Source organism: Bombina bombina, chromosome 3 (assembly GCF_027579735.1).
Source record: "Bombina bombina isolate aBomBom1 chromosome 3, aBomBom1.pri, whole genome shotgun sequence".
Taxonomy (NCBI): Eukaryota; Metazoa; Chordata; class Amphibia; order Anura; family Bombinatoridae; genus Bombina; species Bombina bombina.
In genome coordinates this window covers 807,313,407-807,338,112 of record NC_069501.1, presented here as the reverse complement: position 1 = coordinate 807,338,112, position 24,706 = coordinate 807,313,407, and the positions used below count along the sequence as shown (strand labels likewise).

General features: G+C 41.6%; 1 protein-coding gene across 1 annotated transcript in view; it reads right to left on the bottom strand.

Annotated features, from left to right (window-relative positions):
* The window catches only part of JADE3 (jade family PHD finger 3), a 192,296-nt gene extending 184,465 nt beyond the window's left edge, over positions 1-7,831 (bottom strand). Inside the window, exon 1 of the mRNA XM_053707741.1 lies at positions 7,653-7,831. The gene's annotated coding sequence lies outside the window, so the exon portion shown is untranslated. The remainder of the gene's footprint in view (positions 1-7,652) is intronic.
* Between the last annotated feature and the right edge of the window lie 16,875 nt (positions 7,832-24,706).

The window sequence follows — 24,706 nt, the reverse complement described above, 5'->3', positions numbered from 1 at the left end:
CTCCCGGCTTTAATATAGATTGTTAGTGTTTTTGGTTCAAAAGTCTTAGTACATTTGTGAAATATATTTCAGATCACTAAATGAGGACTAATACTACAGTTTCTGGAAAAGTTTCACTTATCCGGGCAGCTGTCCAAATAGATCACGAGGCAGCAGTAGCTGGCATTGCAGACGTTAACCTCATAGAACGGACCCTTATACGCAACCCTTTCTTAACAACAACGATGGTGAGAGCACTCGAGGATAGGCTATGCGACCTGCTAAGAGACCATTTGGCTGGTCTTTGCACGTTACTCACACAGTGGGGCAGGAAACTGGATAGGCAGCCTTCCCAAGATGGTGTTGGGTCACGGCTGAATATTATTACCCCTAGGACAATGCCTAATGCCTTACCCATAGGACAATAAGTTATTAATAAATTAGCCTTGAGAAAGGCCCACATAAGGGGCCGAAACTCGTTGACAACTTATGGTGAGCTTCATTTCAGTTATTTCATTGTTTATTATAAACGTTATTGCGCTATGTTGTTGTTTTTTCACTTTTAGGTTTCCAGGATTAACTTTGTGAGGATCCTTGGTTAAAATCCGGATTTCAATACCACTTTATTGATTTTCATTTGATGTACCTGAGGTATTAATTGAAGATTTGTATTAGGACTCTATTTTATCATTTTTTCACTAGTATTATTGGATATCACATCAAACTAACTTTGTTTTCATTGGATTATCCCCACCACATTTTTTGAAGTTTTTTGGAGTTTTTTACTGCCTTTTTGTTTTTTCCTTTTTCACTGTTAATCACGTGTTTGACATATTTTTCAAGTTATTTTTAACTTTTCACTTATCAATATCACAAGATTATCCATTTGATGAACTTTTATATATATATTTTTTTGGACATTTTAGCTTTGGACTTTTTAACTTTGGACTTTTGCAATTAATTATATATTTGTGTTTTTTATTTCCACTTATCCGGATATTATTGTCACTGGTAATTGCCACTATTGACATTAGTGCAATTTCTACTCATCTTTGTAACATATTAGTGCCATTCTATTGAGTTGGCCTTTACATGGATCCATGTTGTTTTATTGTTAAGAATTGATATTTGTATATTTTTATATTATTATTTTAAATTTATGTTTTACCAATGTTTTATTAAATAATACCTTTGCCTTGCCATCACTTGGCGCTCCTAAGCATCTTTTTCTGTTCAACTACCTCTCTTAGGGTCTGCTGGGGACCTTATTTTGCTTTTAGGAGCCATAGGCTAATTTTTATCTTAGCGCTGGTAGATACATTTCTTTCCATTTTTAGGAAAGATAGGGCAGACTTGCTGGGCCTATGGATCTTATCTGCCGTTAAAATCTATGTTTCTATATTTCTATAAGATCAGGGTAAACAAACAATATCTTTCTATAAGGAGTCACAGTAATTACAGTTTTCCATTTTCAGAACTAGGTGAAAATGTTTTAGACACTATATTAATCAAGATATATATAAAAACAAACTTCATATTGGTAACTCTGTAATTTGCTATATGGATGAGTTTTACACAAATACACATACATAAAAGTCCTCAAATTTATAAATTAGATCTACATCGGAAAGGAATAATCCCATTGCAGGGGAGAGAAGCACTATTTATCTTGTGAAAGAGAAGAGGTTGAGGAAAACCTGGCCACCAGGGTAATGAAAAACTGTTGGGACTAAATCAGTGCTTTCCAAACTGTGTGTCGTGACACATTAGTGTGTCGGCAGCAGTCTGTAGGTGTGTCCCTGCTTCAACACAAATTGTTTGGACTTTAACATTTTTTTTGGTTATTGACTTTCTGCCTGCATGCTACGCATATCACGTGGATGACACGTGATTGATACCTAGTGGGTCACAAATCATCTTTACCTATTGACGCAGCTCAACGGGAACTGAAACTATTCCCATTGGTGGCTTTGGCGGCACATTGGCTCCTGACTGCACGTGTAGTCTCCTCAATCGGCTCGTGACTGCATATGTAGTCAGTGAGTGGGACAGCAGTGTGTTTGCAGTGCGGGCAGTAGTCAGACTCGCAGAGCTCTAAGGGTGGCAGCTTAAACGCTGAACTGAAGTCAGAAGTCAAAGAGTTTGTTTTTTTGCAGCTAGCTCCCAGTAGTGCATCGCTGCTCCTGCTCTTGATATATGGATAGGAAGTGGAAGCTTAAAAATGCTTGATGATGAAGTGTGCGTGTCTTTATCAAATATTCCACCAAATATTCAGAAACTGTGTTCATCCCATCAACCTCATACATCCCATTAAAATAGTAAGTAGCTATTGGTGTTATTAAACTTTATTTAATTCTTGCACATACATACTGTTACTTGTAAATACATTTCGTTATTATATAATTTATGTATGTGTCCGTATTTCTTAAAACAAGTTAGTTTAACCTCCTGTTTGCTAGAACAACTGAATTACTGTGTCGCAAAATGATGTAGGTCTAAAAAGTGTCACCAACATGAAAAGTTTGGAAAGATCTGGACTAAATGTTTGCATAGCTTTGGCTACTTTCTCACTACTTGCAATTCATTTTAAAAAGTTTTTATTTTGTTTGTTTATTTATTTTTAACAGGACCCTGTTAGGATTTGGCCTTACTAATTATTTGATGCGGTTTGTTGCATGTGTGTGTTTTTGATCTGTAGGCACTCAGGACAAATTTAAATAGGCAATACAGAAGCATACAAACTCTTTGAATGCAGACAATTTAGTTACACTTATCTAAGCACAAAGGTGTTACGTTTTTTCAGAAGAGAACGTTCCCTTTGCAGGGTCAGTAAACCAAATATACATACTTCTATTAAAGTAACTTCAAAAGGGCAAAGACATTGACTTTTCTCGCACAATTATCACAAATCCATATACCTGCTGACACACAAAAAGCGTACCTCTGCTCCCCCCCCCCCCACTATCAGCAGCACAGATCATTTATGTTGGTGGGTACTCAATAAGATATATTAAATTAAAGGAACAGTCTACTCCAATTTTTTTATTGTTTAAAAAGATAGATAACGCCTCTATTACCCATTCCCCAGCTTTGCATAACCAATATTGTTATATTAATATACGTTATATCATCTAAACACTACAATATCTGCCTATTTTTAAGTCCCTGCAGGCCACCTTTAACTCAGTCAATTGTATAAGCTTTTCACAGCAAGACAAAGCTAGTTAAAGGGACAGTCAACCCAAAACGGCTTTTAAATCATACATATATAGAGTTTAAAATGACTATTATTTTTAAACGTAGCCAAATTATCAACAATATTGCTTTGGCATGTAAAAAGACTTGCTATGTTTGTTTCTGTAGTTCAAAAATGTCCACCTGCCTCCTCCCCTATTTCGTCACAAGTGTCTTCTAACATTCACTTTTCTATTGTACACGCTCCCGGCATTTGAGCATGCGCAATGCACCTTTTTTCGTCAAGGGGGGACTTTTTCAAACGGAACAAAAAGTAACTGCTCAGTACACAGCGGTTTCATATGCAAGACGTACGATTGTGCTTTGCTTGATCAGGACTCAGTCATACTCATTCACAGACAGAGCTGTTCCCAGATTGGACTATAAACACCAATTACATGGTATGTTAATTGTCCAAAAGACTAAATTGCTATTTTATATTTGTATTAATAATGTTTAGTTGCAGTATTTCATGCAACTGTCATGGACTTATAAGTTGCATTGTTATTGGCTCATATGATAAGCTTATAACAGTGTAAACAAATGTTTACTATTTTTCTTTTGTAAGAAACACAGACTTACACACGTGTTCTCCACAGAAAATGTTGCCAGCCCCGTGGCATTATGAAATAATCTGGTGGGAACCGTAATACTTTTCAATCTTCTAGCATTTTCTGTTTATTAATGTTACTTGGCCTACCTAATGCACAAACTAATAGCATAATTGTATATAAATTGATTAAATGACAAACTAATAGCATAATTGTATATAAATTGATTGAATGACAAATTAATAGCATAATTTTATATCAACGTATTTAATGACAATTTGTGAAAACAAATATATACATATTTGCAAATTGTAGCTTAACATTGGTCACAATTTTAGCTGGGTGTTGTGACTATTAAATAGGTCCTGGGGAGAACACTGTATATTATATATAGAAAACAATTTCACAATGGCTTTTGTAAGCATTTGATTATTACATTAACATAGATCCTTATGATGAACATATTGAACTGCTATCAAAAGCTCCTAAAAATCAGTCTTTAATCTAAGAAGTTCTTAATATATCCTTTGTTTTTTTAACTTGTGTGCTTTGGTTGGAATAATAATTCTTAGCATATTTCCATTTTGTCCGTGTGTGTGTCTATGTGAAAGAGCAAATTTAAAGCGAGAGATGGAAAGAGGGTGCGGAAAGAATATGTGACATCTGCTTGTGAAAGTTAAAGTTCCCTTCCCCCTTTAGTGTTTCTTAAACCTATTTACACTACCAAAAACAATTTAAGACAACAAATCAAATGTTTAAAACAATGTGATAATATTGCAGTAAACGTGCTTTCCAACTGCACAATATAACAAGTAAATCAACAGACAGTTCTATATTCCAGCAATGGTCTTGAACCATTCACAGATTGAAAAGATACCAGTCGAGCTAAATATATGAATAAAAATGAAATGTATACAAAGATAAAACTGTCTAAATTTGACTCTCACATGAAATTTGGCATAATACAGACAACCCAGTAGGCAGGACACGTAGAAAATAGGCCATTGCTCCCAGAAAAAATATCCTGACACTGCTCTCTTTGAAAGTGTGTGCAAGGCTCACAGGCTAAACCCTTTACAACATATATGAGCACTACCACAAGGCTCTTTGCACAGCTGACATGTCTACAAGGCAAGTGTGCCCTCTTCTCCTCTTCACTGCCTACTGTGTGGAGCTGATAGAGGCAATGTACCGCCACTGAGTGTGTTGCATGCAATCAAGTAATTAAATCACTGCTGACACTGTACCACATAAAATCAATTTGATATATATATATATATACACACACACACACACACACCTACAGAAAATTAACAAGCATAGGATGACATCTACTTCAAAACTTGTACCATGTTCTGTGTGTATATATATATATATATATATATATATATAAATAATTTTAAAACTAGCAACCCTGCGAAGGGGTTAAACTCACAGTAGACATACAGCTCAGGACTTGCAAAGTATTACTGGTCCAAAGCAGGAAACCACTGCTGATCCATTTGGTAGATCTAGTTACACTGTGAGATGTGCGACTGGTGTTGCGGATTGGATCAGCGGTGGTTTCCGGTCTGAACCAGCAGTGCTTTGGGGTCTAAAGTGGGGTTAAAAACAATGCCATGCAGGGTCAGTCGTCTTAAAGGGAAATGAAACCATACTCCTTTAGTAAAAACAAATATGCTAAATCAAAGTAAGCATAAAAAGAAACAGATTGTGTAAAAAAAAAAACAGCCAACAACTTACTTGATTTCATGTAAAATAAGCAATTGGAAATCATTAATATAGCCACTGCCCTCAGGTTGATGAGGGACCTGATATATTGGTAACTTAAAGGGACATTGAACCCAAATGTTTTCTTTCGTGATTCAGATAGAGCATGACATTTTAAGCAACTTTCTAATTTACTCCTATTATCAAATTTTCTTCATTCTCTTGGTATCTTTATTTGAAATACAAGAATGTAAGTTTAGATGCCAGCCCATTTTTGGTGAACAACCTGGGTTGTCCTTGCTGATTGGTGGATAAATTAATCTGCCAATAAAAAGTGCTAGCCAGAGTACTGAACCAAAAAAAAAAGCTTAGATGTCTTCTTTTTCAAATAAAGATAGCAAGAGAACGAAGAAAATTTGATAATAGGAGTAAATTAGAAAGTTGATTAAAATTGCATGCTCTATCTGAATCAAGTAAGAAAAAAATGGGTTCAGTGTCCCTTTAAGCTGCATTTGCCTCTTCGGAGCATGGGCAAAACAGGCTTCCCGTTTCTCTAGAATTCACTGAACAGTAAACCAATTGATGTTTAGAAGCTTTATGACATCAAATAAGATATTGGTGGTTGTCTAGTAATGTACATAGCACCAAACCATCATACTATTTAGTATATCACTGAGGGCAAATTCATTTCTTCGCTCAGTTGTAATCATCAATCATTATATTCCCTTTTTACCCTTCAGTAGTGCCGTTGGGCCCTCTTCCCGAAGCTATCAAATAAGATATACCTTCCTGTAGAGAGCCCAGTCCCCTTGTAGGGGTGTGACAGGAAGTAATGGACACTGCACAAATTAAGTTTAAAAAATAAAAGGTAAACTCATTTTTAAATTATTAATAATACATCTTGCAAATATTTCTATTAAGTTTAATAACTAATGCATGCATGGGTTGCAGGTCCCAGTTTCATAAAAAGCTTGATTTAGCTTTTATTCTATGCAAAAATGTTGCAATGCAAATGGTCTAGAAAAAGTAAGTTGGGATTATACAGCACCAGTACACTTTTAATGTTATGTAATTGTATAATTAAAAAATATTATATTGATATTTATTTTATACACATGAAAAATTACAAAATATAAAAAGCATTTTTCTGTTTGTTTTTTTTCAATTACTTTGACTTGAAAAATATTAAACTATGATTGTTGATGTTTTGGGAAATGTTTCAAAATTTTAAAATAAATAGTAATTTAGACTGTCATTCTATGTAATCTGTATCAAATTACACAAATTTTGCATTCTACATTATTGTAATATTATGTCAATGACTTCTGCAAAAATAAAAAGTATCTAATTAATGTGCTTGGTCTGCAGGCACATTTAACAGAAGTTGTTTGGATAACAAAAAACTAAATTGACATTGAACTAAAAAAAAAGCCCCGAAGTCTACAATTTTTTTCAGCACTGGTGTAAAAATGTCTGGTTGTAAACAACAGACAGTTCATGATAATACCGAATACATACGGGGAAGAGTGATAAAGAGCCTTAATCTACATACATTTCAAAACATTCCTAAAGCTATAAATACATACAGTTAAGTAAGCAATGAGAAGATATTAAATATGCCTGCGGGCGCTGTGTAACTTTTCAACAGTAGTTTTGGATGATACAGTCCCGTTTAATTAGTATACATAGCTTCCCACTAGCAGTTGTCACCAAAATAGCCCCAGGCCTGTCATGAGGGAGGTGACAAAAGGGCAGAAGAGGACATGTCAGTAGTGTTCCAATCCTGACAGGACCTGGAGTTGTCTTGGCGCCAAATTTCAGTCTGCTGCAAACAGTGAGTGATACAGGGTGTTAAGGCCATAACAGGGGTGCCTGTTGTCATGGGTGCTGTTTCACGGACATGTCACCTAGAGGGCCACTGACTCGCATGAAACTCACAGTGGCAAGAGCATAAACTCATACCCTTATATACAGACTGGGGTAGTATAGTAAGCACTCCCTTGTGCATATAGGCCCTCTGAGGTGGTAACAGGCTACTAGTACCAGGGGGATGAAGATAGTTAGGGCCTTGAAGAAGGTTACCCATACAAACTGCGGTTCACCGCGCAAAACACACAGCTCTCTCGCGGGCCTGCCTACAATAATACAGGCACCCATACACACACGCGCCTTGCTCACCTTGTCAGCGGCACCACTCACTGCAGTGCGGGCACCGGAATAGATCCTTGCAGATCACAGACTGTTCTGCATGCTCAAAGAACGCTCGGCCACCTCGCCCGTAAAGCAAGTATCCTGGTTTCCCTGACCGAGCCTTTCCTTGGTGTCTGCAACCTCTCAGCAGGCGCACACATCCACACACAAGAAGCCTATTGTATTGACACTGCTCGCTGGCTTCCCACGCTCCTCCTCTTCCCTTTCCTCCTTGGCAATAGCATCCCTACCTCCCCTCCCTAAACATCAGAGGGCTAGCTGCTCCCAGCACTGGCTGAAGCGGGTCTCAGACAGTCTTTCCTATCAAACGTTACCCGTGGCTCTTGCAAACCCGATGCGTGCACCCTCTCTCAGATACAGCAGCCTACAGCATCCCCTCTTGTCTTGTAGGTACACCAGGCTGCTGTACAATTATTGTTATTTGTGTCCTGACTAGCCCCACACATACAGGTATAGCCAGCTGCTGCATCCCCTTATACAGGTACACCAAGCTGCTGTACATCTATTGTTATTTGTGTCCTGACTAGCCCCACACATACAGTTATAGCCAGCTGCTGCATCCCCTTATACAGGTACACCAAGCTGCTGTACATCTATTGTTATTTGTGTCCTGACTAGCCCCACACATACAGTTATAGCCAGCTGCTGCATCCCCTTATACAGGTACACCAAGCTGCTGTACATCTATTGTTATTTGTGTCCTGACTAGCCCCACACATACAGTTATAGCCAGCTGCTGCATCCTCACACAGGTACACCAAGCTGCTGTAAACTATTGTTATTTGTGTCCTGACTAGCTTTACACATACAGTTATAGCCAGCTGCTGCATCCCCTTATACAGGTACACCAAGCTGCTGTACAACTATTGTTATTTGTGTCCCGACTAGCCCCACACATACAGTTATAGCCAGCTGCTGCATCCTCACACAGGTACACCAAGCTGCTGTAAACTATTGTTATTTGTGTCCTGACTAGCCCCACACATACAGTTATAGCCAGCTGCTGCATCCTCACACAGGTACACCAAGCTGCTGTAAACTATTGTTATTTGTGTCCTGACTAGCCCCACACATACAGTTATAGCCAGCTGCTGCATCCTCACACATGTACACCAAGCTGCTGTAAACTATTGTTATTTGTGTCCTGACTAGCCCCACATATACAGTTATAGCCAGCTGCTGCATCCCCTTATACAGGTACACCGAGCTGCTGTACAACTATTGTTATTTGTGTCCTGATTAGCCCCACACATACAGGTACACCAAGCTGCTGTACATCTATTGTTATTTGTTTCCTGACTAGCCCCACACATACTACAGGTACACCAAGCTGCTGTACATCTATTGTTATTTGTGTCCTGACTAGCCCCACACATACAGTTATAGCCAGCTGCTGCATCCCCTTATACAGTTACACCGAGCTGCTGTACAACTATTGTTATTTGTGTCCTGACTAGCCCCACATATACAGTTATAGCCAGCTGCTGCATCCCCTTATACAGTTAAACCGAGCTGCTGTACATCTATTGTTATTTGTGTCCTGACTAGCCCCACACATACAGGTACACCAAGCTGCTGTACATCTATTGTTATTTGTGTCCTGACTAGCCCCACACATACTACAGGTACACCAAGCTGCTGTACATCTATTGTTATTTGTGTCCTGACTAGCCCCACACATACAGTTATAGCCAGCTGCTGCATCCCCTTATACAGTTACACCGAGCTGCTGTACAACTATTGTTATTTGTGTCCTGACTAGCCCCACATATACAGTTATAGCCAGCTGCTGCATCCCCTTATACAGTTAAACCGAGCTGCTGTACATCTATTGTTATTTGTGTCCTGACTAGCCCCACACATACAGGTACACCAAGCTGCTGTACATCTATTGTTATTTGTGTCCTGACTAGCCCCACACATACAGTTATAGCCAGCTGCTGCATCCCCTTATACAGGTACACCAAGCTGCTGTACATCTATTGTTATTTGTGTCCTGACTAGCTTTACACATACAGTTATAGCCAGCTGCTGCATCCCCTTATACAGGTACACCAAGCTGCTGTACATCTATTGTTATTTGTGTCCTGACTAGCCCCACACATACAGGTATAGCCAGCTGCTGCATCCCCTTATACAGGTACACCAAGCTGCTGTACATCTATTGTTATTTGTGTCCTGACTAGCCCCACACATACAGGTATAGCCAGCTGCTGCATCCCCTTATACAGGTACACCAAGCTGCTGTACAACTATTGTTATTTGTGTCCTGACTAGCCCCACACATACAGGTACACCAAGCTGCTGTACAACTATTGTTATTTGTTTCCTGACTAGCCCCACACAGTTGTGCTGACCTGACAAATGTGTGTGCCTTTATTTCTTTTTTTTTTTTTTTTTCCCCTGAAGTTTCAAGGGACATAAAACCATTTTTTTTTCTTTTGGGATTTAGAATAATCATGTCTTTTTAATTTCTAATTTACTTCTATTCTCTAATTTGCTTTGTACCCTTTGTTGAAAATCATGTCTAGCTAGGCCCAGGAGCCGCAAAGCACTACTGGGAGCTAGCTGATTATTAGTGGATGTACACGTATGGCTTTTGTCATGGGCTTATCTGATGTGTTCAGATAGCTAAAAATAAACAGTTAATATTGGCACAATGTCAACTTGTATGTATAGGATATAAGAAGTATGTAAACCTCGGTGCTGCCCCTTAAATTAAGTCTGATAATAAGAATAAGGGAAAGAAGAGGGGAAAAAGAGGGGATTGGTAGCACTCTAATCCTAATTTGGATAACAAGCTGTTTAGACAACCAGCTATAATACACCGCTAGGTAGTGAAGGGTTAATTAAAATATAAAGTTTTAATTAAGTATAGTTAAAAACTAAAGCAAAGTTTAGTAAAGGCAATATACCAATCGCCACAAAATACCCACAACAGTTAAAGCCAAACACAACCACGCTTGAAAATCAGTATAGACTGCAAGGCTAATAATATGTCACAACCCTCTATTCCTCTCCGATAACAGGATACATCGGCATCAGGTGTCAGGGGTGACACAATATAGCGTATATTTGCAGTATCTAGAAAAAGCGTGTCTGTAGTTGTCTGGCTAAAATGAATTCAAACTGTACACAAACGCGTTTCGGCCGTTGTAAGACCTTTCTCAATGTGTGAAAAGAAGGAAAGATGATTGACTGTCAAATTAGCCTTTTTAAACCCTGCATAGAATGTGTCAAAACCAGTCAGCGCTTGGTAAACGGACACGCCTCCTCAGCAGCCAATCATATCGATCATTTGATTGCCAAGGACGGACCGTAAGATACCTGTGCTAAGATTGGATAACGTGGACACGGCAGAGGTCCAATCACTCTCCATCTCTAAGTCAAGCCTCTCCTTACACTGCTCGTATGACTAATATGTCACGCACACGATCAGCAGTAAATTAAAAGTAACGTCGCCTTTTTTATACAGAATATTGCACCGTATTATCCATTTGTCAAAAACTGATCGTTCCATCAATACCCATTTTCTTTTGCGCATTACTATACCTGTGATCATATGTGAATAACATCAGTTCACACTAATCAGCATCAGCGTTACATATAAGCCACAACCTCATTCAGTGCTGCATATTGATGTTGCCAAGAGAGGTTATATTGAGCTGGGTTGCACGATTGGAATATGGCTAAAGTTACAGTATGACTTGAAAATAGGACATGCACATTCATGAATTGGACGTGATAGCATCACATAATCCCATGTCTTTCATAATCAGCATTGGATAGTAATCACATGCCCATATATTGATGTGAATGTATTGTAGCTACACACGGGGACCAGAAAGGATTTTTTTTTTTTTTGGTTTCAGTACTCTGGACAGCACTTTTTTATTGGTGGATGAATTTATCCACCAATCAGCAAGGACAACCCAGGTTGTTCACCAAAAATGGGCCGGCATCTAAACTTACATTCTTGCATTTCAAATAAAGATACCAAGAGAATGAAGAAAATTTGATAATAGAAGTAAATTAGAAAGTTGCTTAAAATTTCATGCTCAATCTGAATCACGAAAGAAAAATTTTGGGTACTGTGTCCCTTTAACTCTGTCATGACACATGGAATGAATGAGAATAATAATTTTTGGGTATACTTATAGATTAGCCTATGACTAATCATTTATATAATCAGTATTGCTTTCTACAAATTACTTTATGAATACTACTGACTATTTTTGATTGTGATTAGTGCCATTTATATGCTACAGCTAATGAAGACATAATCAGTTACACTGTACAATGTCTATATGATATTTAATCTGTTGCAATTTTGGCGTATCTAAGGCTATTTACCCATCAATATATAGGGTATGCACCCAGAATGGGCTACCAGATTACAATAACATTGGTGACATCAGGGTTTATATATAGTCTGTCTAGTTATTTGGGTGAGCTCCAGCTAAAATCACTTTCCTTGGCTACATAGCCACTTGTTCCAGGCAGAGGAAGGACCCGGTCGACGGCGCTACCCACTTGGGGTAGCGGGGAAGTCCGTCACATTGGTTGGCAGCGGTGGGATGCTTCCATCTACCTGGAACGTCCAAACCACCAACTGAAGATCTTGCCGCTTGGAGCAGTACTGGGGCTCTGGAAGGAAGAATTGAGAACATTGCTGCAGACTAGAGGGAAAGTCGCCAGCAACAAGACAAAGGCAGTGCTCGTAGCCGAACTGATGGAGGACGATCGGGCTAGCGAACAGGCTGGTGGGTCGGACAGCGACCAAAGCGGAGGACAGCCCAGTACACCCTCCACTCCAGGGACTACAACATCCGACAAACAGCGGCAGGTAAGGTGGCAACTGGCTCTCTATGGACCTAACCCCCCCCCCTCCGAGGAGATCATTACTCGGATAGTGACTGACGCCAACAAGATACACATGTTGGAGCTTCAGAAGTCTATATGGGGGGGTCATGCTGGATCCCCTGAACCCCCCTTCCCGGCCCAAGAAACTACCTCACAGGGCTTTCCGAACCTTCCAGGATGATGGGAGTGAGGATATCGACCGCTACCTACAGCTGTTTGAGACCCAGTGCCGGATGCATGGGGTCACTAATGCCATAGGGTTACTATCTTAATTGGAAAACTATCCGGTAGGGCCTTGGAGGCTTTCCACACTGTCCCCTCCGAAGATCAAGGCAAGTATGACCGGGTGAAGGAGCGCATCCTTGCTTGGTATGGACTTACCCCGGAGGCTCACCGGCTAAACTTCAGGGGACTACAAAGACAACAGGAGCAGCCGTATACCGAGTTTGCCCACCGCTTAGCTAGATCCTTGAACTCCTCAGTTACTGGGTGCCACATCACCACCCTAGACAAAGCTGTTCAACTCATCCTCCTGGAGCAGTTCTACAACCGCACTCCAGCAGAGATAAGGGACTGGGTAAAAGAGAAGGGACCCAGAACAGCTGACCAAGCCGCCGCCCTGGCTGATCAGTATGTGGATGCCTGGCGGCCACAGACCACCGGCCAGCAACCCGCTTCACTCCAGCCCCAGCTCGAACCCCAACGTTCTTTTGGCAGCCACAGACCCGGCCGCCCCCTGTTTACCCGGCTGGGAGCAGCCATCTCCGGGGGTGTTATGGGAGTGGACACCCTGGACATGTTATATGGGACTGCCCCACCAGACAACGAAACCCCCCCAGCCCAGCCGCCAAGGAACCCTGCCTCAACCTCGTGGGGGTCTCCTCAAGCTGCCCATTGTGCCCATACAGCAAGCTCCGACCCGTATGCTGAGTGGACAGGAGAAGAAGTGGGTGTCTTGCACCATGTCGGCTCAATGGACCAAGACAACCAACAACAACACCGGCAAGTTGTCTCGGTCAACGGGCAGGTGGCTCAAGGAATGAGAGATACGGGGGCCACCGTTTCTTTGATCCAACCTCACCTCGTTCCCCCCCCCTCCGGCTGCACTGGGCGCACCCTTGCTGTGGGGGTAGCCGGAGGTGAGGTCCTCAGGATTCCTACAGCCTGGGTCCATTTGAACTGGAAAACAGACTCCCGCAATGTAGAAGTGGGGGTTATGCACCTTCATCCCTGCCGAGGTCCTGTTGGGAAACGAACTCGGCCACCTTGTGTACGCCTATGTGGGGGATGCCTCTCCAGGAACCTGCTCAGTGACTACCCGCCAGCAGGTCAGATGCCCCGCCACCTCATCAACTCTGGGGACCCAGGTAAGACCTATCACCCCGACACCTACCTTTCCACGACTACCCGTCCCCACTAACCCCAAACTTACTGACACCCCCTCCTGGGCGACCCCCTCTGACTTCGCCAAAGAAACCTTGAGCGACCCGACCCTAGCCCCTTACCGAGACCGAGTAGGTGCTGACCCCCAGGGCCCCAGAGACGAATGATTCCAGTGGGAGGGAGAGCTCCTGTACCGGATCTCCAAGAGGAGAAAAGGACCGGTGCCCAAACGCCAGCTGGTTGTACCGAAGAAGTTTCGGTCCAACCTACTGAACATAGGGCATGACATCCCCTTAGCCGTCCACTTAGGAAAGCTTGACTCAAACCTTCTTCTGGCCAGGCATTACAGCCGATATTAAGGAATACTGTAAATCCTGTGAGGTTTGCCAGAAGGTAGGAAAGACAGGTGATCATACGAAAGCCCCCTCCATCCCCTGCCCATTATTGAGGAACCCTTTAGCCGAGTGGCAGTAGACATTGTGGGGCCATTAGCTCAGCCCAGCCCATCAGGGAAGAAATACATCCTTACAGTGGTGGACTATGCCACCCGATACCCCGAGGCAATCCCCTTGGCCAATATCACGGTCGAGACCATAGCAGATGCGATGCTCCGGATATTCACCAGGGTAGGCTTCCCTCGGGAAGTGGTTTCCGATCAGGGAACACAGTTCACTGCGGAAATCACTCAACAGCTCTGGGAGTTGTGCAGGATTAAACCCCTGCACAGCGCCCCTTACCATCCCCAGATGAATGGGCTGTGTGAGAGGTTTAACGGGACCCTAAAGCAACTGCTTCGGACGTTCTCGGCCACTCAGAAGGACTGGGAGAGATTCCTGCTGCACCTCCTCTTTGCATATCGAGAGGTGTTTCAGGAATCCATTGGTTTCTCCCCTTTGAACTTCTATATGGTCGAAAGGTTAGGGGCCCACTAGATTTGGTACGAGCCCACTGGGAGGGAGCCACCGGGGGGGGGGAACAGCACTCTGTTGTGGAGTACATACTCCAGCTCAAAGACCGGCTAAGGGACCTGGCCAGGTATGCAAGAACCTTCAAGCCTCTCAGCACAGGCAGAAGCGATGGTACGATCGCAATGCCCGTACCCGAACCCTGATTGTGGGACAGAAGGTCCTCGCTCTGAAGCCTGTCAAAACCAACAAGCTACAGGCCTCTTGGCAAGGACCTTACCAGGTTGTGGAACAACTGAACAACACCACATACCTGGTAGCGAAATGTTCAGATGAAAGGATCTGTCGGACCTTTCATGTGAACATGTTTAAAGGCATACATAGAGATACCTAGAGATGTGGCCGCTATCTGTGCGCCGGCAGTGGAAGACTCTGGAAGTCTTCCAATGCCGGAGCTTCCCGGACCTACTGACACCCCCCAGGTTATGGATGACATATCCCTAGACGATAGGTTAGAGCCCGGACAGAAAAGGCAGGTCCGGTGACTCTTGGAACAAAGAAGTGACATGTTCTCTACTGTCCCTGGGTTTACCACCACAGCCATTCACCGGGTGGAGACCCCGGGACAGACACCCCTGCGACAGGCTGCCTACAGGGTCCCAGAGGCCGTCAGGGACAGTATGCACCGGGAGCTCCGGGGAATGTTGGACCTCGGTGTCATTGAACCGTCCAACAGTCCCTGGGCCTCCCCGGTAGTGTTAGTACCCAAGAAGGACAGAACTACCCGTTTCTGCGTTGACTACCGTAGACTCAACGACAGAACCACCACTGACGCCTATCCCATTCCCCCGAGTAGATGACCTGTTAGATCGAATCGCACGGGGCCACTTCCTGACCACAATCGACCTATGCAAGGGTTATTGGCAAATCCCCCTCCGCCCTGAGTTCGTCCCCAAGTCTGCCTTCATCACTCCCTTCGGCTTATACCAGTTTAAGGTCATGCCGTTTGGAATGAAGAACGACCCAGCAACTTTCCAAAGAATGGTAGACCGCCTGTTGGATGGCCTCCAGGACTATGCCTGTGCATACCTGGATGACATCGCCATCTATAGCGAGACCTGGGAGGACCATCTGGTCCACCTAGGCGTCGTCTTAGATCGTCTTCGAGCCGCAGGCCTAACCTTGAAGCCAGATAAGTGTACCATTGGGCACTCGGAAGTTCAGTACTTAGGCCACCGAGTTGGCTGCGGTAAGCAGCGACCCGAGCCGGCCAAAGTCGATGCAGTGGCTAACTGGCCCACCCCCAGGACCAAAACCCAAGTCCTTGCCTTTCTGAGTACTGCAGGCTACTACCCGAGGTTCGTCCCTAATTACAGCATCCTCGCCAAACCCCTGACTGACCTGACCCGTAAACGACTTCCCCGACTGGTCCTGTGGTCCCCCGAGTGTGAAAAAGCCTTCCAGAGTCTTAAGTCTGCCTTAATCTCTGCCCCAGTACTGGCCGCTCCTAACCCAGCCAAACGTTTTTCTGTCCACACAGATGCCTCCATGTTCGGGTTGGGGGCCATACTAAGCCAGGTGGATGATAAAGGACAGGAACACCCCGTTGCCTACATCAGTCGCAAACTGCTACCCCGAGAAGTAGGCTATGCAGCGGTTGTGAAGGAGTGTCTGGCGCTGGTATGGGCTTTGAAGTTGCAGCCCTACCTATATGGGAGACCATTCACTGTCCTTACTGACCACAACCCCCTAGTATGGCTCATCCGTGCTTCCGGGGACAATGGGAGACTGTTGAGGTGGAGCCTAGCCCTGCAGCCATTTAACTTTGACATCCAGTACCGACCGGGAAAGAGCAATGGGAATGCTGATGGACTTTCCCGGCAGACTGAAGTGGCATAAACTCCTCGGACATCCCCAGGCCGACCCGTGTGTGGATCTAGCCGGGACTGCCGAACTGGAGGGGGGGGGAGTTGTCCTTGATACTGGGCTGCAGGGGCTGAACCCTTGCCCCCCCCTATAGACTTCACCCCAGCTGTTTCTCAGTGGTTTTGGGCTCCTCAGAGCAACCACAATCTCTGGAAGCTTTTGTTTGGTGTATGACCAGGAAAACCCTCCTAGGCTGGCCGGGCTTCTGGAACTCCCGGTCAACTGCCTCACAACAGACTCCCGCCTCACAACGGACTCCCGCCTAACTCCTCTCAGGCTGGTCGGGCTCCTGGAACTCCCGGTCGGCCACAGGACACCCGCTAATTTTACCCCTGGTCGCTCCTGCAGCCCTTTGCCCCAGAGCTCCACTCTTTTGGGGATTGGTAGCCCCTACGGAGGACAAGAGCTGTGGCAATTATCAGAGGGAAGCTCCTTTGGGAACTGGGGTTTTTGGACACCCCTAACCCCATAACTTCAACGGCCTGTAACTCCGGTCCCCAGTAACGAATCATGCTGATTTTTGGACTGTGGCATCTGGGGACCAAGAGCTTGGAAGTGCCGCCGCTCCACCGGGATCACCCGAAACCGCCACTCCTAAGTATTGGGATTATGTGAGACTGTGGCTCCTATGGAGGTGCTGGGCTGTCTGGAGGGGCGGGAAAATTGTGGGATTGTCCTTTGTGTTATCAAGATGATGTGTGTATAAAAGGAGTGTGTGTTCTCAATAAAATCAGTTCTTGTTCACCTGAAGGCTAGTCTGTCTAGTTATTTGGGTGAGCTCCAGCTAAAATCACTTTCCTGGGCTACATAGAAATCACTTTCCTGGGCTACATAGCCACTTGTTCCAGGCAGAGGAAGGACCCGGTCGACGGCGCTACCCAGTCGGGGTAGCGGGGAAGTCCGTCACATTCATTATAAAAAAGGCGATGTTACTTTTAATTTACTGCTGATCGTGTGCGTAACATATTAGTCATACAAGCAGTGAAAGGAGAGGCTTGACTTAGAGATGAAGCATGATTGGACCTCTGCCGTGTCCACGTTATCCAATCTTAGCACAGGTATCTTACGGTCCGTCCTTGGCAATCAAATGATCGATATGATTGGCTGCTGAGGAGGCGTGTCCGTTTACCAAGCGCTGATTGGTTTTGTCATTTTCCGGTGTACATGCGTTCAGGACACAGACCCTCAGGGCAGTGGTAGGGATTTGAAGACACCGACCCCTGACCCGGGGAAGAGTATCCTGGATGTGGATAGATGATATTCTGTGATTCATAGTTGCTAGAAGTTATTGTAGAATTCATGGAGAGTGCAACATTCGTATACAATATATTCTGGCTTCACTGTGACTTAAAGTTAGTTAATAGGAGTAGCTGCATGATTCAATGAGAGAAAAATATAGCAATGTGGAATGTTCAGGCTTCAGAGTAAACTGGTAGAAGATTGACACTTAGATACAAACTAAGGTTTGTTGCAGGTTCACAGTACATAATATATATAGCTGTATGTCAGTAATAAGCAGAGTAGCACAGGTGATAGTCAAGTTGCAAGTTTTAGGCATTAATTACTATTTGTGCATATATTGGAGATTCACATGAAAGCTTTTAACTGAACACATAGATGCAGAGTTCTGAATATGTTAACATATTTGTATAATGATATTTCAGCTATGACAACTTGTAGCAGAGAATAGTTATTAAGGTCTGAGTAAGATGCTGTTGTAAACTAGAGAGTGATGATAAACAAAAGTATACTTGATTTATAATAAAGTTCAGAGTTTAAGTAGTGTCCAGGTAACAAAATGGAATTATTTGGATACTTGCGACTTGATGATTTTAAGCATAGGAAATAGGAAAGGCTGTAGCTTGAATAACTTGGTTGAATTCATACAGGAAACAGTCACAGACCTCTGTTGTTCAGGATCACAACTTCAAAGTTAATGCAAAGCACATTAGACCTGAGAAGGCTTAAAAAGAAGCTGAGGGAATCAGGTGCATGAATGATTAATCAGGCAGGCAAATTGAATGTAAATACTGCCCAAAACAGCATAAGTGTCAGAATCAGGAAAGGCAGTCTTAAAGGGATAGTGACATTAGGCTGAGATATGTTACAGGTTTTGACATATTCTGTGCAGGGTTTAAAAAGGCTAATTTGACAGTCAATCGGCTTGTCATTTCTTTCCTTCTTTTCACACATTGAGAAAGGCCTTACAATGGCCGAAACGCATTTGTGTACAGAGTTTTAATTCATTTTAGCCAGACAACTACAGACACGCTTTTTCTAGATACTGCAAATATACGCTATACTGTGTCACCCCTGACACCTGATGCCGATGTATCCTGTTATCGGCCAGGAATACAGGGGGGTGACATATTATTAGCCTTGCAGTCTATACTGATTTTCAAGCGTGGTTGTGTTTGGCTTTAACTGTTGTGGGTATTTTGTGGCGATTGGTATATTGCCTTTACTAAACTTTGCTTTAGTTTTTAACTATACTTAATTAAAACTTTATATTTGAATTAACCCTTCACTACCTAGCGGTGTATTATAGCTGGTTGTCTAAACAGCTTGTTATCCAAATTAGGATTAGAGTGCTACCAATCCCCTCTTTTTCCCCTCTTCTTTCCCTTATCCTTATTATCAGACTTAATTTAAGGGGCAGCACCGAGGTTTATATACTTCTTATATCCTATACATACAAGTTGACATTGTGCCAATATTAACTGTTTATTTTTTTTATATTTCCTAGTGGATAAACCACATTTTTCTCAATATTTGAGCACATGTTATATTATTAAAAGCTAGGTTTTACCTCTTTCTATATACAAAAATGGCTACTTTTAATCTGGGTGTTGAAATGCTACAGTGGTCAGAAGATATTAAAAATTTAACTGCGTATTTAAAAAACAAAAATACCAAGGATAACGATATCACTGGGGAATGGTCTAAACCTCTCAATAACCTTAAGAAAATTAGGAAAAAACAAATTAAGAGGCAATGGAACATAGGAATGTTTAATTTTTACACGGATAATAAAGTTATTCCCAGAGGCTTACGCCTCAAAATGTTCCCTACTTTCCAAGATTTAAAACCAGAACTTAAAAGTAAATGGGAAAGGGCCTTGACAGAATGCTCCTTTAAACTCATAGGTTACCTCATAGAGCATGAAATGGAGATATTACAAGAAATAACAGATCAAATTTCTGAAATTAGTGAGGAATTCAAACTTTGAGACTAGAGAGGATTTTCAAAAATCTTATACCAAAATTAAAGGGGATGTAGAAAAATTTGCCAAATTTATTTCGAACAAAAAGGAAAAGAAAATTGACCGAGATGTCAATGATTATATGAATAACTAAGTTTACTTGTGGAATCGGCCTAAAAACATAGGGAGTGATTCTGATATGTCTGACAGAGATGGTGAAACAGATATAGACATATCAGATGATGAAACTAGATTAAGACCTATCCTGAGAAATATAATAACCCCACATGGCAATACACCAAGTATCCCTTTAGGCAGAGAGTCCGTAGAGGACAAAGAAAAAAAGACCAAGGACAAGGAAACAAGTCTAATTCCACTCAAAACCCCAGAACAAAACAAACAAAACAAACAATCAGAAAAAGAGTTAAACATAATTAATCTTTCTGACAAAACACTCACTCACACTCAAATCTCAGTACTTAAAAAGGGCCTTACTTTTGTACCTACACCCACTATAGACAAGTTTGAAGTTATCAAAGATGTCCACCTATTTGCACATAAGATATTACTGAAAAAGTACTTTTCTAGAAACACTGAAAATGAATCTTTAGACAAAGCAGATATGACTGCTATTAATGATTTAATTTCCTTACTAGAGGATGCCAATGTAGATAACATTCAGACCACACAACAGGATACAAGTTGGAGAAATATACTAAAATCCAAATCACAATTTGTACCACCTAGCAATATCTCATAATACTGTATCGTTTTTGGATTTAGTCTGCAAAGACATTTTAAGTCTCCCAGATAATAGTGAATCTTGCACTTCTAACTTAACAATTGAAGAAAAACAAGCAATAAAAGAACTAACACAGTGGACAGACATCCAAATTAAATAAAGCGATAAAGGTGATAATATAGTCCTGTGGCCTAACCATATGTACCTACAAGAAGCTCATAGGCAACTTAGTAATAACAAAAACTATAAGAGCCTATTTGGCAATCCAACAGAAGGGTTTCTAATGAAATACAATAAAATCATTAGGACAACACTATCTAGCGGTACAATTGATCAGAAAGAGTTTACGTTCCTGGAAACAAAACAACCAAAAGTAGCTACATTGTATTTGCTGCCTAAGGTTCATAAGAATCTACTATGTCCCCCGGGTAGACCCATTATCTCGGGAATAGAATCCTTAACAGAAAAGGCAAGCAAATACATAGATACAAGACTGAGATATATTGTAGAGTCCCTGCCATTTTACACGAGAGATACCATGCATGTTCTCAATAAAATTGACCAAATACATTTAACTTCTAACTCTATTTTAGTGACTTGTGACTTTGAGTCATTGTACACCAGTATTGACACTCAATCAATGGGGTTGCAAAGCAGTATCACATTTTCTCCTGAAAAATGACACTATGACTGATATGACTAAAGAATTCATAATAGAGTTATTAGAATTTGTTTAGGGACACAACTACTTTGTCTTCGATGACAAGTTTTATTTGCAAACGTGTGGGACGTCTTGCGCCCCTACTTATGCAAATATATACCTGGGCTGGTGGGAAGAAACTATAGTATTTCACGACACTATGAGCAAGTTTACACAGCATATTACCCACTGGTCCAGGTATATAGAAGACATATTGTTTGTATGGGAAGGGACAAACAAACAAACAAACTCTTATCTGAATTCATTTTCATTTTAAACTCTAATCCTCTGGGTTTATATCTCACTATGGTAACCGATAAAAACAAGGTAGAATTTTTGGACCTCACTATTAGGAGGGTTAATAATTGTGTGGAGACTGACACATACAGAAAGCCTACATCCACAAATAACATCTTATGTGCGGATAGTCACCATCATCCTAGTACTATCAAAAGGTGAATACCTTAGGATTCGTAGAAATTGTTCCACTTTGGAATCTTTCAATTATGCAGCTAAGGATCTAAAGAGTAGATTGCTTCAGAGAGGCTACTCTAGAAAGGCCTTAGCTAAAGCTTATAATAAAGCTTTAAAGAAAGATAGGTCTGAACTTTTGAGACCTAAAAGGGTAGAAAAAAACCCGCTCAGGTTTATCTCTACTTATACGAGTCATAGCCAATCAGTTACCAATATTATACAAAAATACTGGCACATTTTGTTAGCTGATGAACAATTGCATACAGTCATTCCCGATAAACCCTTGTCTACATATAGAAGGGCCAATAATTTGAGTGATCATCTCACAAGTAGCCATTATGATAGAAATGCTAAAAAAGCCCCTATCTACAAAGGGTCAATCGCCTGTGGCAACTGTAAAATCTGTCCACACATGATAAAGAAGAGAACTATAATCGATAGGTTTTGCAAGAAGTGGTTTATCAATAGCCACATAAATTGCAAAAGTACAAATATTATATACTGCTTATCATGCGATTGTGATTTATTTTATGTTGGAATGACAACTAGGTGCCTTGGGACGAGGATGACCGAGCATTTGAGTAACATCAGACTAGCTAGCAAAGACCTAGCATTGCTGGGCTAAAAGAAGTTGCACCCAGTTGGTAAATCGCCATAGAACAGGCTAACAATGGTATTGAGCTGGTTGTTCGTTCCTGTGAGTGCATTTCTCTCTGTGTGTATTTAGCAAAGACCTAGAAAATGGCAAGAAAATAACAAGTGTATCCAGACATTTTCTAACAAAACATAATGGCAAAACTCAGTCATTTAAATGCTGGGGACTAGAGAGACTTAAACCAGGAATAAGAGGGGGTGACATTGAACAGACACTGCTTAAAAAAGAGGCTAGATGGATCTTCAGACTTAACTCTGTCATGCCACATGGCATGAATGAGAATAATAATTTTTGGGTATACTTATAGATTAGCCTATGACTAATCATTTATATAATCAGTATTGCTTCCTACAAATTACTTTATGAATACTACTGACTATTTTTGATTGTGATTAGTGCCATTTATATGCTACAGCTAATGAAGACATAATCAGTTACACTGTACAATGTCTATATGATATTTAATCTGTTGCAATTTTGGCTTATCTAAGACTATCTATTTATATATATATATATATTTGTGATAAGAGGGTATATGTCTCTCTTTTCTTTCTGAATATATCAACACTTACAACCCCCATTACACCACAATCCTTTCTGGTCCCTGTGAGTAGCTACAATACATTCCACATTCACATAAATATATGGGCATGTGATTTCTATCCAATGCTGATTATGAAAGACATGGGATTATGTGATGCTATCACGTCCAAGTCATGAATGTGCATGTCCTATTTTCAAGTCATACTGTAACTTTAGCCATATTCCAATCGTGCAACCCAGCTCAATATAACCTCTCTTGGCAACATCAATATGCAGCACTGAATGAGGCTGTGGCTTATATGTAACGCTGATGCTGATTAGTGTGAACTGATGTTATTCACATATGATCACAGGTATAGTAATGCGCAAAAGAAAATGGGTATTGATGGAACGATACGTTTTTGAAAAATGGATAATGCGGTGCAATATTCTGTATAAAAAAGGCAATGTTACTTTCAATTTACTGCTGATCGTGTGTGTGTGACATTAGTCATACGAGCAGTGTAAGGAGAGGCTTGACTTAGAGATGGAGCGTGATTGGACCTCTGCCGTGTCCACGTTATCCAATATTAACACAGGTATCTTACGGTCCGTCCTTGGCAATCAAATGATCGATATGATTGGCTGCTGAGGAGGCGTGTCCGTTTACCAAGTGCTGATTTTGACATATTCTGTGCAGGGTTTAAAAAGGCTAATTTGACAGTCAATCGGCTTGTCATTTCTTTCCTTCTTTTCACACATTGAGAAAGGCCTTACAACGGCCGAAACGCGTTTGTGTACAGAGTTTTAATTCATTTTAGCCAGACAACTACAGACACGCTTTTTCTAGATACTGCAAATATACGCTATATTGTGTCACCCCTGATGCCGATGTATCCTGTTATCGGAGAGGAATACAGGGGTGTGACATATTATTAGCCTTGCAGTCTATACTGATTTTTAAGCGTGGTTGTGTTTGGCTTTAACTGTTGTGGGTATTTTGTGGTGATTGGTATATTGCCTTTACTAAACTTTGCTTTAGTTTTTAACTATACTTAATTAAAACTTTATATTTGAATTAACCCTTCACTACCTAGCGGTGTATTATAGCTGGTTGTCTAAACAGCTTGTTATCCAAATTAGGATTAGAGTGCTACCAATCCCCTCTTTTTCCCCTCTTCTTTCCCTTATCCTTATTATCAGTGTTCAGATAGCTCCCAGTAATGCATTGCTGCTCCACCAGCAAAGGATACCAAGCGAATAAAGCTAATTTGATAATAGAAGTCAGTTGTAAAGTTGTTTAAAATTGTATGCTCTAAGTGAAACAGGGAAATTTGGGGATTCATGTCCCTTTAAGCCTCATTTAAAGGTTTTTTTGTTCATAACTGCAAAAGTACTGAACCAATGTACTTAGAATTTTCAGGATTTGTATAAGTTGCCAGTGGCATGTTAGTGCTATTCAAAACTTATAGACACTTGGAAATTGGTGTTTAACACTGAATGCACATTCATATATATTTGGAAGGTGTCATGTGGGAGGGTAATCCCTACATTACAATGCTATTTCCCTTACCAGCTAACTGGTTAACCCCTTCAACTGCCTGGAATTTCAGAAGTGCGGTACGCAGCTTCGATTAGTGGCCTTCTAA